The sequence below is a fragment of the Talpa europaea genome (assembly GCF_964194135.1).
Source record: "Talpa europaea genome assembly, chromosome: 6".
Lineage (NCBI taxonomy): Eukaryota > Metazoa > Chordata > Mammalia > Eulipotyphla > Talpidae > Talpa > Talpa europaea.
In genome coordinates, this window is record NC_140072.1 from 126939604 (window position 1) to 126953375 (window position 13772).

The window sequence follows — 13772 nt, forward strand, 5'->3', positions numbered from 1 at the left end:
TAAGTAAATTTTAAAAGGTTTGAACAATGGTAAAATTGTTATAATATGTATCTATTGTCCAAGATGAATTAGAAGATAACTTACAAATGAATGTATATATTTTAAAATACCGCTCACATATTTATAGTGACATCTTATGCTCGGATCACTTAAGCAAAGAATTTCATGAATATCTGAGTAATTACACATAAATGTATTGGTCATGGAACAGGCCAGTGTTTTGCAGATCGTGGGAGAAAAGCAGTTAACAATTTGACCTGACATGTACTTGTTCCTCCTCTGTATCAACACTACAATAACTGTTCATAGGAAAGCCACCTCAAGTATCCTCAATAATATTACACCTGTTTTCCCAGTGAGAAAACTGAGACTTACAATGATTATGTAAGCTGTCTAGTATCACACAATGCATCATACTGTGCTGTAGACATTCCTGGTACAGATTTGATACTTTTGTGACATTAATACAAGGTTGGCATTAATACAAGGTTGGCATAGAATAATACAAGGTTGGCATAGAAATAATTCAGCAGTAATTTTTCTTTTGCATTTGGCTTTGTTTCTTTACATTAAGGTAATATGGATTTACAACACTGTATAATTGACAAATATTGAACCACACCCTGCAGGTGTATCATACCACACCCACCACCAGGCCACCCACAGGCCTTCCCTATAGTCCATTTTGGTCCTTGCTCTCCTTTCTGCTGTAGTATCCTCAATTCTACAGTCAGACTCTAGGGGCTGTTAGTGGTTTGCTCTGATCTGACCCTTTGTTTTGTTTCCCTACATTCTACATATAAGTGACACCATCCAATAATTCCAAACAAGGATTTAAAAACAAACTATTGAATATATATTTGCAATTATATAATTATTAAACAGTGTTAGTATAAAAGCATAATGAAAAGTATAAACATGAGTTTTTTTCATAACCAGATATTACCCTACCACATGCACAAATCTCATTCAAACACATTATCCTTCCCCAAATAAATCAACTAACAAAAATGAGAATGAAGACACACATGCTTTGTAACTATTGTAGAATCATGAAATTTATTTTTGTTTTCTGAGTCAGTAAAGGGTGTAACGCATTTCTTTGACCATAATACACAGGATGACGTGAAATGTGGGAAGGGGTGGAGGGAGGGAAGGAAAAAACAAAGGGAGGGAGAGAGGAAGGATCAATGGATGCAAGGATGATATAGTAGAACATTATTATAAAATCCCTAGGTTTGCCTATGTGTGCTGTATTTGCTGAGGAACATCTTATCAATGAAATAATGTCTGGAGTGTTATATTCCCATTAAAAGACAAAAGTTAATAAGCTATTTCCACAAACATTCAGATTTTCTCAAGTGCTCAATAATGATGCTTTGAAAATGATTCAATTACTTTATTGCTAATTGTTTTTCAATCACTTAAAATATTGTTCCAATCATCAGAACTCTTCAGTTACATTACAAATTGTATCCTCTTGAGTGAATGAATTCTACCTAGACTACTGTTATGCTGAGATATTCACTGTACAGTCTGTGATAGCAGTATTTAAATCTTTAGCTTGCAGACATTGGCATCCTATACAATTACATAGGTTGTGTGAAATTCAGAAATAATAATTCTAATGTTGTTAGATATGATTTGGAGCAAATCAAGTTTTTCTTTAATTGTGGATTATTGTATTATCAGTCATTCTTGATTAAAATATAGATTAAATGTATTTCTTGGGTTCCAAGTCTGCTTTCTTTGCCTTTGTTTGAGTTACATGGTGATTGATATTATAGTATCATTATTTATAAATGGAGGTAAATTAAATGTAGTTCTTAAACTATCCTCCCTGCCTCCATGTGCAGAAATAAATTAATAATTGCATCATAATATAATTTGTAAGCATACCATCAGTGTGTATATATATATATATATACATACACACACACACACACACACACACATATATATATATAATCCTTATCTCCATAGTAGCATGAAACAATAACGTATTTGGGAAAATTGGGATAAAGAAGAATACTTGTGAGAACATTTGTAAACATCCAGTTCAAGAATTTCTTACTTTTCTGCACTTGTCAATTGTCACACTGGAATCATGGCATCATCTCCACTAGGAATGAATGAGATCATGCATCCTACTTCCCCAGAAATTTTACTTTGACTATATCCAAGAGCAGGGCAAAAAGAAAAAGATAAAGGCAATTGAAATGCCATAGATGTAAAATCAAAATAGTAAATAGTGAAGATATTTGGAGGTAGGTGGAATGATATTGGTCCACAGAAATAACTTGGGTAACTTGCTTAGTAAGTTTCTTCTTTCATGAGTTACAGCACCCACCTCGACAAGCATTCAACTAGAAGGAAGATAAGGTCTAGGAAGGAAAGCAGTGGGAAGGTCTCAGATTTTTTTTTTTTACCTTAATGTGAATGAGTGTCATTATTTATTTATTTTTAAAATTTAAATTTTATTTTTATATTCCCCATACAATTGCAACCCCCTTTTTTTGACCCCAATCCCTCCTTCCCCGCCCCCCACCCTCCATAGAGTGTCTCTGGTTCATAGTTTTTTGTTGATTTTGATTTTTACTTTCTTATAGTTATTCTTTTTCCTGGTCTCTTATTTAAGTTTCTAGATTCCTGCTATGAATGAGACCATCTGGTATTTTTCTTTTTCTTTCTGGCTTATTTCACTGAGCATGATCCCTTCCAGCGCCATCCATGTTGCTGCAAATTGCATGTGTTTATCTTTTTTGAATGCTGAGTAATATTCCATGGTGTATGTGTACCACATCTTCTTGATCCAGTCATCTATTTTTGGGCATTTGGGTTGTTTCCAAAGCTTAGCTATTGTAAACAGTGCTGCTATAAACATAGGGGTGCAGGTGCTCTTTGGAATTGATGTTTCTGTGTCCTTTGGGTAAATACCTAGGAGTGGAATTGCTGGATCATATGGAAGCTCTATGTTTAGTAGGTCAAGAAATCACACAGCTCTCCATTGTGGTTGGACCAGTTTGACTACTACCTCACACAATACACAAAAACCAACTCAAAATGGATTAAAGAACTAGACATAAGACCTGAAACCATAAAATACATAGAAGGAAATATAGGCAAAACACTACACAATATGCACATCAAAGACATCTTTACAGACACATCGCCCAGAACAGTGATAGGGAAGGCAAAGATAAACAGCTGGGACTACATCAAATTGAAGGTCTCAGATTTCCCTGAGATTACCCAGTCAAGGCCATCAGCTTTAGAAAGGGCAGGTGGAGGAGGGGGGCGGGGGGGTACAGGGTGGAGGTCAGGACTAGTTGTAAGACAAAGGCCTGCTGCTAGAGCCTTTAAGAAACCTAGGCATTAACCAGCTAAAGAATTTTAAACAGCAGTAATATCTCAAAATAAGTTTGAAAAACTCACATAGAATCAACAATACTCTGGCTCCTAATTGTGGTTGAATTGTCAAACACTTCCTGAGTGCAATTAACAAAGTCATGGTGCTTTTCCAACTCACCCAGCACCCGGCTCCACCCTCTGTCTCCCCCATACACTGGCTTGCCACACACACCTGTTCTTTCTATTCTTCTATTTTCTCTTGGTTTCCTTATCCATGAAATCAACACATCTGGATCAAACTCTGGCTTACTTAGTTAACAACGCAACAACTGTAAGGAACCCTTCTGCCCCAAGATAAGCCTTCATATCTCATGTTTGTTCCCTTCCCATTGCATCTCGGTCAAAATGCATGTTTCCAGGAGAGGACAATGCCAAAATATTTAATTGTGGATTCTGCTTGAAGAGCTTTTTTGGGGGAAACCAAAGTGAGAGCGTGAATAGAGGTTAGGGAAGTAGAAAGAGCAAAGAGTTGAAAAGAATACAGGGGTCTTACTCCTCATTAACTATTATGTTTGACTTGGCCGCGCACATAAGGCTAAAAAATGTATTCATTGAAAACAGAAATGATCATGTTAAAGTGGGCTTGCTTCTCCTGACTATAAAGGGATTATTAGTCCTGATCCAGGGTTCACATGTGAACTGATCTCTATAGAAAAGTATCCCTATCCTGCTAGAAGGTCTACTTGACTGGCACATTGAGATTGTCATGTCAGCACGAGTCTACCTGGGGGTAGAGGGCAGCCCAAAAGTGAGTGAGCACTAATCATCAATGAATCAACTGCTGTCACTCAGTATTTCCTGAAGAATCATGCAGTATTACAGGAATATCCAAGTGGGTATTACTGAGTGGCAAAATCTCTTCCTAAATTCTCATCACTAAATTGGCGACAAGGCAAGTATTCCAAATCAGGTCAAACTTCAGACTCCCTTCCACGGTACCACTCAGTGTCCCAGGGCTGCAGAAAACCTCTGATTGGTCAATTCTTGATTATGGTATGCTCTTGGTAGCTTTTTGCAAGATGCTTTTAAATTTTACCTTATTTCTTTCACTTTTTATTCTCATCACATCTCATCTCTGATTTTTTTCTTTTTCTTTCATCTCAAATATAACTCTGCTAATAAGGTGAGCATCCTGAAGAGATTCCATATGCTGGATGCCCTAGTGTGTCCATCTGATGGGAAGGTTGACTCAATCATTGGCCTGCAATCATCCAAATATGCTGGATAAACCAGAACAAACACAGCTTCAAAGATTTTAGTGCTCATTTTTTGTATGACCTTCACCAAGTCCCGTAAACTCTCTGACTTTGCAGTTCTTGTCTATAAAATAATGTGACTGAGTCAGGTGCTCAGTGAATTTCCTTCTAAAGTTCTAGAGAAAACTCTCATGCAGTAATACACAACACTTATTTACTTGATGTTCTATATTATAATCCACTACTATAAAATATACAAAAGGTGCTTTTAAAAGTAATACATAAAAAGTGATCTTAGTTACAAATTTATGCTTGTCTTTACATTTCTAATTTCACAATCACATGCAGAGAAATGGTTTCTGGTAAGAAATTTCTTACAAATAAAGGGAAAAATGGCTACAACAAAGGATCTTCAGTTTTCATTTAATGGGTAAGACAATATGCCTAAGGAAACTGAAAGTTTCTCTTCTGCCCATTACATATTTAGTAATTGATTTTTGTTTTAACTGATCTTACAGTAGTTAAGATCTGGAGTCTTCACTAATTCAGCTACTGTACCTCACAATACTTAAAGACCAACAATACATAGAATGGCACCACTGAGAGTCCAAAAGATAAAAGGGTATAGAAGTGAGGATGATACAAAAGTTAGTATGACAGTATTTTCTCTTCTCACAGATTTTCCCAAGAGACCCTTTTAAATAGGCCTAAACAAATGTTGTTGCCTCTGATGATTTATTACAGAACAAGCTGACAGAGCATCGGAGCATGTTATCTAGTCCCCTGTAGTGCAGGGGCTAATTCAGAAAATGAAGACAGACCATAAGTGCAGCAGTTGGAGCAAACACTATATCGCTCAGCAAGTAAGCAGATGGAAGCTTGGAATCAGGGCTGATTTAAAAGGCTAGCTTTTTAATAGGGTGTATTTCTAACATTGATATTTTGTTCTCTCTGTAAAAACTGAATGAGTGTGAGAATTTCATTATAGATGCTAGCTCTTAAAAATTTAGAATAATCACATTACTATTTTTGCTACAAATGTATTACTGTATGGATGTGACTGAATGTATATAAATACATAGGCACATTTATAGATATCTACTGAGCAATAGAAAATACCTTCATATGTTATTTTTAGTGTTACCAATGGGTTTATCATGCCTTATAAACACAAAAACACCCCCCCCCCAAAATTGTAGGTGTATAAAACATGTTCTAATGCCAATTATTCTGGACCATTTAAACCAAAAATGGAATATGTCAATGAAATAGATAAGTTTCTTCACATTGCTTATTTTTCCATATGGACTTTACTCTTACTCGACACAGAATTGTGTTGAACACTGCTGCAATAACACACAAACCATACATTGCAGAACTGCTTCCCTACACAGTCTCACATACAAATTCTACTTTCTTTAAGATACTATTCTGGGGAACAATGCAACAAAAACAGACTACGTTCTTACAAAAAAAAAATAGATAAAAGTATGATTTTTAAATGTCTAACAGCTTTTAGTTAACTAAAGTTAAACTGACCAAGGCAGGGATGATAATCCCAAAAAACTAAATTTATATATGTTCCCCAAGTCACCAATATATGCGTTTTCTACCAACTTTTAGTGATTCGTTGTCTTTATTATGTACAGTCCCAGTGCTTGCATGAAACTCTGCAGAAGAAAGAATTCACATTTGGAGGGTCTCCCCTGGTGGCACAGCAGTTGAGCGCTGGGCTGTGAAGCTGTCCACAGCCTCTGCAGCGCCGGTTCCATCCCCGGCTGCTCCCCGGCCTCCAGAGGAGGGTCCCACATGGCGCGCAGACCTCTCCTGCCGCCCGCTGCTCCCCTCAGCAGTGTACTTCCATCCTTCTGCCTGCTCTGCTCCCCGCTTTGACTCTGGTGAATTCTCTCACCCTCCGGCGCTTCTGACTGTACCCAGTGCTTGAATAAATAAATAAATGAATCTTAAAAAAAAAAAAAAAAAAAGAATTCACACTTGGAAATAAAACTAATCTTGGTTTTATTTTATTTTTTTTATACTTTTTTTTTATACAGGCATGTTTTTATTTATTTATTTGTTTGTTTGTTTGTTCATTTATACAAGCACCGGGTACAGTCAGAAGCCGGGAGGGTGAGAGAATTCACCGGAGCCAGAGCGGGGAGCAGAGCAGGCAGAAGGACCGAAGTACACTGCTGAGGGGAGCAGCGGGCGGCAGGAGAGGTCTGCGCCCCATGTGGGACCCTCCTCTGGTGGCCGGGGAGCAGCCGGGGATCGAACCGGCACCGCAGAGGCCGCAGGCAGCTTCGCAACCCAGCGTTCAACCGCTGCGCCACCGGGGAGGCCCTAGTCTTGGTTTTAACTATCAGTTCTGCCATCCACTCAAATATCTGTACAATAAAGATGACTGTAGACTGATTTGTTGGGGAGATTTAGCTAGCAATCTTATCCATTGTGACTGGAGCAGTGTGGTTTATGTAGATATTAATTATCTCACTGAAACTTGCTCTTAAGTAAAATCTTTTCCACATACAAATTAAGCTACTGAATAACTGTGGATGGAGAATCTACATAAATTGGATCCCTAAAGATCATGTTTTTCAGTATTTTCAGAAGAGAAAACTAAAACCCAGAACTCTTGTTCAAAATCAAATACATGTTTTATATGTCTTAATATTCAATAGAAGTTGTCCCATAGCCACAGGAATGAATAGAAACAGGAAAAAAGTATACCAACTTGGAAGAGTGCACTTAGATTCTTGTCACTAAAGGGAAAAATAGGCTTCTTAGAAAAGTTTATAAAATCATTAACACTACCTTGACATCTATTACATAGTAGATATAATAGAATTTGAATATAATGATTTTAATATAAAATGTTAATCTCTTTCCAAGTCCACTATTCTAATTCTTGATAAATTGACCAGTTTGCTGAAGTATTTAGTACATCATGATAAATAATGACTTCAAAGATTATAATTTTCAAATTTGTCAATATACTTTCAAAGTACAGGAAATAAAATTAAAAAATGATTTATGTTAAATCAAAGGTGTTTAAAGATACTGTTTTCTACTATATTTTGATTTGCAAACTTTATATTTGCTATCTCTGCACATGATTATAATTAGATTCTATCTTGAAACATGAAGAGCAATTGGGCACTTCCATGTTTATTTTAATTGTAAGTCCCTTGCTATTTAGAATAATACTAGTTTACTGTAAATTCTTAGCTTTATAGTCTCTTAAAATTGAGAAAATGTTTTTTGTCTCCATTGAGTTAAAAATAAAAGCTCTCATATTTCTCTTACTAGTTCCCATTTGTTAGAACAGTTATTGTCTCCATATTACAAGAAACATGAACAACTAAAAGATGAATCCCACTATAGAATAGAGAAAATAGTAATAGGCAACAAACTCATTGATATTAACTTTGATAGTAATTTGAACAATTTACATCTATATTGTCCTTCAAGAGCATCCACAAAGGGCCTCCTCTGGTGGCACAGGGGTTGAGTGCTGCGCTACGAAGCTGTACGCAGCCTCTGCAGCACCGGTAGGATCCCCAGCTGCCAGCAAGGGCCCCACATGGTGCGACAGACCTCTCCTGCCACACCTGCTGCTCCCCTCAGCAGTGTATTTTGTCAGTCTGCCGGTTCTGTTCCCCACTCTGGTGAATTCTCTCACCCTCCCACGCTTCTGACTGTACCCAGTGCTTGTATAAATAAATAAATAAATAAATAAACAAACAAACAAACAAACAAACAAATAAATAAATCTTCAAAAAGAAAAAAAGAACATCCACAAAGCTTTATTACAATCAACCACTTACTGATTAAAATTAAAACATTCCCATTGAGATATAAAAAAAATAGATGAGAACAAATATTGCTAAAACTTTCTTCCAACCTTTTAACATTGACTATAATTTTCAAAACTTTACTGACTTGTAGAAATCTAACTATATAAACTATACACATATACCTAGATACAGGCATCTGCATAGAAGATATATTTATAGTTATACAGAATGATGTAGTGATGATATGTTTGCATAAATACTCAGAAATTATGATACTGTGCTGATGTTTATTGTTTAACATTTCATCAAGAATGTTTTTTAAGTCAATAACGATAATTCTGAAAATAATTAAAATTAACAAATGGTATTATTCGAATGGATAGCATACTATTTATTCAATCAATTCCCTATTGAGCAACACTAAATTATAGTCAATGTGGTGTAAAAGTTTCAATAACAATCTTTATAAATCATATGCATCTCCACATTTATACTTTTAGATGAGTTCTCCTTTGGGTGGTTAGGGAAAGAGATGCTTTATTTTACTTGGAATAACCAGCATAGTCAAGCACCAGCAAGCCAAACAATAAAGACATGTTATATTTTTCATACTAACTACCCTATTATATACCTCCTTGCTCTCCCCACTGACAATAATTCTCTCCTTTACTCAACGCAAAATTAGATTATGATAACCTGGATATTTATTTCATTTCCCCTAGAAATTAAAGGCTTTCTGAATACTCGATGTAGCAGTGCTTTAAACATGGTAGTTGATGTCCACATATATGTACTGAACCCAATCAAATTATAAAAGGATGCCAAAAAAAATGTCATTTTCCTATATTTGTTCTAAGTAATTAACCTTAGAAATTTTCCACCTCAAAATATCCTAGCAATAATTCCTACCTATATCAAAGAAACTTGGGAGTAAATGAGATTTAGTAACACATGTGAAAATATTTTAAATAGAAAAAGAATGCAGATTGTTGTTATAGACAATTTGCTGGCGGGCCTATCCATTTTTCCATATTTCACATCTAACTTCTTAATGAGAGGAAATACAACCTTTTGAAGATGTCTGCATTGGAAGAAGTTTAGACCTTTTGTGCTTGCCAAGTTCCGAGTCTCTTTGAGGAAAATTAAAACATAATCCCCTTCCTTTCATAGCTGACTGGATGGAAGTGACCTAAGGTAATATTATATAATAGAAATGTAAAATGAGCCACATTAATAATTAAAATTTTTTAGTAGTCTCCCTAATAAGAAACAGAGTGAAAATATACAGCTGAAATAAATCTAACAATAGTTTAAGACAGTATCTAAAAAAATTCTCAATTGAACAGGCAATCATCACAAAAATCATCGAGATGTTTTCTACATTTTCCACTAATTAAAAAAAAAATTCCAGCAGGCACTTACTACACATCTCAATTTGGACACACTATATTACAGTTGCTGATTTAGTGACTACCCTATCACACAACACAAATATCGAGGTGGAGATACTACCTTGGGGAAAATTATCACTAAAATGAAAATTGAGTAGCCTCGCTTACTCATAAATCTGAAGCAAAACTATTTCTACATAGGATACAAACTTTTGTATCTGTGTATGTATCCATATGTATGTATGCATGTATGCATAATATTTCTGTATTCTACAAATGAACAATCCAAAAAGGGACTTAAGAAAGCAATTTAATTTATAATAACATCAGAAAGAATAAAGTACTTAGAAATAAGTTCAACAAAAGGGAAAGATTTATATACGAAGACTTATACATAAAACTATAGGCCACTTTTGAAAAAACAATTTTTAAATCTAAATTAAATGGTAGCCATCCATACCCATTCATCAGATGATTAATATTGTTAAAGGGACACTACTCCCCCAAATTGATGTACAGATTCAATGTAATCTCTATCAAAATTCCATTTGACATACTGTTGAAACTGATAAGCTAATCCTACAAAGTGTATATGAAAAAACCCAGAATATACAAATAGCATTGAAAAGAACAACTGGAAGTCTCATTTAGAAGCTTATTACACAGATAATGATCATGACAGTGTGGTACTAGCTTAAGGTAGAAGTATAAAGGGATGGAATAGAATCGTGAATCAAGAATTGATATCCTATTTCACACAATTCACAAAAATTAGTTACAATGATACACAGACCTAAATATTAGAGCCAAAACTCCAAATGTTTTAGGAGAAAACATGGAAGTAAATCTCTGTGATTTTGAAACAGATATGGTTTCTTATATACAACATTTTAAGCAACAACCACCACCAAGAGAAACAAATTGGACTTCATGAAAACAAAATTTTAAATTTTTATGCCTTGAAAGGCACCATGATGAAAGTGAATGAACAAAAATATTTGAAAATCATGTGGAATAAGGAACTTGTAGCCATAATATACAAAGAACTCTCAACCACTAAACAAAACGTCTATGTTTTGCTAAACAAAGAGTTGGCAAATGATCTGAATAGACATTTCTTCAAAGATACATGAATGACCAATAAACTCATGAAAAAATGCTCAACATAATTATTTGGTACTCAGTAAGGAAATAAAATTCAAAGCCATAATGTGATACAATTTCATCCCCACCAAAATGGAAAAACAGCAACCTTGGCAAGAATGCAGAAAAATTATATACTGTGGGTGAGAATGTAAAATGGTGTAGCCACATTAAATATCAGTTCCTTTAGATGTTAAAAAGCATGATGCTCTTTTAATATTCACTCATATTTACCTGAAAGAAATAAACATATCCACAGAAAAACTTGTGCATTAAGCATTACTCATAATAGTCAAAAAAGGAAAAACATCCCAAATATCCATCAATTGATGAGAAAAGGGGGTGTGTCCACAGGAAATGAGCTATTCAACAATAGAAAGTATTGAAGTGCTGATAAAAGCTATAACATAGATGAACCTTAAAAAATAAATGCTAAAGGGCCTCCCTGGTGGCGCAAGGGGTTAAGCACAGCATTATGAAGAAATCCACAGCCTCTGCAGCACAAGTTTGATCCCTGGCTGGCCAGGGAGCAATCCACATGGCACAGCAGACCTCTCCTGACTTGCCCGCTGCTCCCCTCAGCAGTGTATTTTGCTCAGTCTGCCTGTTCTGTTCCCTACTCTGTCTCCGGTGGGTCCTCTCACCCCCACATCTCTGGCCTGTACTCCAGCTCTTGTAAGCATAAATAATTAAATCTTAAAAAAAGAAAAAGAGAAAGAAAAAGAAATGCTAAGTCAAAGATATCAATCACAAAAGGCCAGATGTTTTATGATGTAAGTTTTTTTTAAATATTCAGGATAGGTTCAAATGAATCCTGAAGAGAGAGCTGACCATTGTTTCTTAGGTGGTAAAGGTTAGGGAGTGGGGTTCAGGGAATAGTGTTGAGGGAATGGGTTGAGGATGATGAAATTGTACTGACACCATGGTGACGGTTGCATGTGTCTGCAAATATCCTGAAAAACACTGCACTGTTCACTCCAAATGGGTGAAGTTTAAATTATATGAAATATAGTTCAGTGATGCTATTTTTAAAAGAATGGGAGATTTTAAAAGATTGGACAGCAAAGAAGCCCCAGTAGGCTGGGGTGGAGGAACATGGGTGCCTTGGTGGTGGGTGTGGTGATGAACATCTGAAGAGATGTGCCGTAAGCTCTGAATCATACAGTCTTGTAAAACAACGTTATCTCGGTAAAAAAAAATAAATGGGGATTTCATTCTGTATACTGTCTTCTTATGAATCTGGAGAGCAGGACAAATCTTTCTCTCTTCATTCCTGATGGTCTGATAAAAGTCTAGTTTCTGGCCTTTGCTCTGACTCTTGCTTATGCCATGTAAGAAATGTCACCCTTAAAGACACTATTAGCTTGAAAAGCTGGGATGTTTATGTTATCGCTCTTGAAAGAAAACATGCGCTGATTCTTCTTGTCATCCCTTCTCTGCCTCGTCTCAGATGTGAATGGTGACTTGCTCACATATATTTGAAAATGATTGTGTTGGTGCTCTGTTTGTGGTAAACTGGGATTCTTTCATCATCTTACCAGGTTCCTGGAAATGTTTGTTTTCTATTCATGAAATGTTGCAGGTTAAAATGTCAGTTGTCGACTCTGATCTTAAGCAACTTACTATGCAGAAAGATTAAAAAAAAAAAAAAAAGTGTGGCCAAGACTGCTAACAACTCCCTTCCCTTATTCTTTCTTCCTTTGGGGACAGAACTCACATATTTTTAGTAAGGATCCCCAGGATTTACCAGTCAAACTTGTAGCCACATGAAGCTTTGTGATATTCTAACCAATGAAACCTAAACAGTGACTGTGAAGGTTAATTTTTGTGTGTCAGCTGCACTGGACTAAGGGATGCACAGATAGCTGGTGAAACAGTATTTCTGGGACTGTATGACAGAGATTAGTATCTGAATCTGTAAAGACAGGGAGGAGGGTACGCCCCCCCCCCCCCAATACAGGAGGGCATCAGCCAAGTGCTGAAAACTAAATAAAACAAAAAGACAGAGGAAGGCCAGCAGACCTCTCCTTTCTCACCTGCTGCTCCCTTCCGCAGTTTATTTCACTCAGTCTGCCTGTTCTGCTCCCTACTCTGTGTCTGGGGAATCCTCTCACCCCCAACACCTCTGGCCTGTAACCCAGTTCTTCTATGCAAAAATAACAAAAAATAAAAAGGCAGAGGAAGGGCAAATTTGCCCTCTGCTTCAACTGAAGCATCTGTCCCTCTCTTCTGTCCTTTGAAAAAGTTGGCAATTGCCCTTTGCCAGTTCTCCAGAATTTCTCTATCCTGCTAAATATAAGTGGCTGGACTTGGAGACATGAACCACACGGTAGGAAAGACAAAGAGAAGCACCACTGTCTTGGGTCAAATGGCTGTGCAGCTGCATCCCGACCAGTGACCACCTCAACTCAACTTCCACAAGTGGTTTTTCATGAAAAATTAAACTCAGTTTAAGACACTAGTTTTCCATGTTGTTACTTACAGAAAATCACCAACCCCAAAAGAACAATGCTAAAGGAGAAAGGCTTTGTTTCAGTAAGTGTGTATGCAGGGTATCATAGGTGCCTGGCTCTGGGTGGAAAAAAGAAAACAACTCTTCCCATCTGTCATTGGCTTCACTTATGTTATTACCAGAGGACTTCAAATGATTAAGTACCTAATGAGCTGTGCAGGCAGTAAGTGCTCAAAAGCCACAGAAAGAGGACAATCCTGAGCAGTTGAGAATTTAGGTAGCTGGACCTTAAGGGATTTGATAGGGATTTGAGAAATCACAGGCTGGTAAAAAGAAAGCAATCTCATCAAGACAAATAAGGCCAAAGTAGCATCAAGAGCAG